The 2500-nt window shown below is 42.0% G+C and overlaps 1 protein-coding gene across 1 annotated transcript in view; it reads right to left on the bottom strand.

Moving 5' to 3' along the window:
* Positions 1-2500, bottom strand: part of ptprsa (protein tyrosine phosphatase receptor type Sa) — a 282355-nt gene that overhangs the window by 279333 nt on the left and 522 nt on the right.

Below are 2500 nucleotides of genomic sequence, written 5' to 3'. Positions count from 1 at the left end.
AGAGAACAAGCATGTCTTATAAATATGATTACAAGTGAACAATATCTCTCTAGATAATCCACTGAAAATCGGACAAGGGAGATGACCTTATAAGAGGCTAAAGTAGAATCAGTGCTGCTGTATGCATGGGGCAGAGAGACAACAGTAAAAGGACCTGGATGGCATCTACACAATACGAATGGCACTTGATGTCACATGAGTGGACCACATGAGAAAACGTAGACCTCTAATGCAGTGGTTCCCAAACTGGGGGGCCGGGACCCCGAGGGGGGTCCCCCAAATGATTTAGGGGGTCCCCAGATGATTATAGCTTAATGTGCAACATTGTTTTCTCACTCAACAGTAAACAAACAGTATAATTGTATATAGAGGGTATCTGCACATTTCTAAAGTTACAATTTAATGACTTTTAAGACCGTTTTAATATAAAATTGGCCAAATTGTCAAATATTACGTAAGAAAGGCAAACATTGTGAAAATAGCACAATATTTATCTCTGAAACCGAGTCAAACTAATTCGGTCACTCGGTAACTCGGTAACTAGGTCACGGACACGGTCAGAGAGAGATGAATGGAGCTAGCAGGGCACTGTATCAGGCACCTGGACCTGGTAGCGATCAAACTGACACTATGGGAGCCAACCCACGGCACAGCTAGGAGGGGGAAAGAGGTGCACCACCTTGCCACATTGCCACATCCTCACCACATTGCAGCCTCACATCTTTTTCCCACCTCACATCAAAGCCGCCCCCACCCTTAGTTGTCGTGTTCAAAGCCTCCCTCAAAACCCACCTTTTGAGACTCGCTTTCCCCGCCTAACTCAAATCAAATCTCCCTTTATGCCTTTTAGTCTTGGCTTAATGTTTTTCTCTTTGCAAAATGTTTTGCCTTTTAACCCATTAAGACCGGGAACGCATCTGTGTGTCATTTTTAGATTCCTTTGGCCATTCAAAAATAGCAAAAATAGCAGCACAGAGTGCCGCGCTTGGAGCTTGTAGATCTGCTATTTTTGAAAAATCGCTGGGGTCCGCAGGCCAAACACATATAATTTCGGGTGTCCTTGACATGAAAAACTTTGAGAACCACTGATATAGCAACCTATAGGTTTTTTCAAAAAACTGTTTTGTGATTTAGAAGACATTTTGTAGAATCGGCTTCAGGGTCTTAATGGGTTAACTATTTCTCTCCTAATAAAGCTATTTATTTTGTTTTGTAAAGCGACTTTGGGTACTTTGAAAAGCACTATAAGCTTGATGTATTAGTATTGCAGCGTGACAGCAGAGCTAACAACACTGCAGAGCTCAACACCCTGATGCTAGACAGGAGGGTGTGGAGGGCAGCGATCCAGGAGTCCCATGTTGGTGTTGTTGGCTAGACCCCACTCTATTTTTCTTTTTAACCTTATCTTCGGTGCCCTATCAAAAATAGTACAGCAGAGAGAGGCAGGACAGATGTTAAGAGAGATGCCATCAATCATGGGTCACGAGGAGAAAGATTTGAACCGAGGGCGAGTTGATAAGGGCTGTTCCTATGTGGGAAATGCACTAGGTCACTGGTGCTCAAAGTGGGGTCATTGTGGGGAGAGGGGAGGGGGTCCAGCTAAATGATTGATAGTTGGGAATTGGAATGGGTCTGTAACTCCGACAGTGTATATATTCACATATATTTTTACACAATACACTATTGGAGTTAAATGAACACTGAGGATTTTACAGTGTAGTTTGGGGTTCCGGAGATTTAAAAAAATAAAAATGGATATGCTGTATAATATGTCAAATGGGGGCCCATGGCCTAATGCATATCATATTGGGGGTCCTTGAAATGAAAAGGTTGAGACACACTGCACTAGGTGGATGAGCTGCTGGGGGCGCCCCCTGGCTGCAGGTGTAGTGGTGCTCTTGTTTGAATTTAGTTGATCAGACATGACACACTGTACTGAAACATGACACATACTAAAACATGACACATACTGAAACATGACCCATACTAAAACATGACATACAGAAGGTTTTTTTTCCCACTAGGACCCATCCACTGGGACTCTTCAATGTTTTATATGCTATAACTCTTACACTGCAAGCTGCTTGAGATTTTAAATTTCCAAACTTCATTGCAAAGGAGTGGACTAAATAGCAAGAGTATGCAGCTGCGAAGTGGAAAATGTAGTCTTACGTTGTTTGATTGTGTGTTTATTATCTCCTGTCTGTTTTTTAACTCTCCCACAATGAACCACTAAAATAATTTAAAAAAAAACTATAAACGTGAAAACAAAGGCATTGATCCTGTTGCTTGCTTTACTATAACTATTGATAGACAATAGTTATACTGCAAAGTACTGAGCAGTAACAATAACAGTACTATGTGCTTGGATGATAGTGGCTGTACGGAGCCATCTGCACCAGCACTGGCTGGAGCCTGAACCTGTAATGTGTTTCTGCTAAAAGCCTGAGATTGTAAATTGAAATAGTAAATTGGGTAAAGTGGATGTTCACATGGGAGT

The sequence above is a fragment of the Gymnoscopelus braueri genome, assembly GCF_963280865.1.
Source record: "Gymnoscopelus braueri genome assembly, chromosome: 6".
NCBI lineage: Eukaryota > Metazoa > Chordata > Actinopteri > Myctophiformes > Myctophidae > Gymnoscopelus > Gymnoscopelus braueri.
Note: the sequence above shows the minus strand (reverse complement) of the source record. Positions and strands in the feature narration are given on the sequence as shown.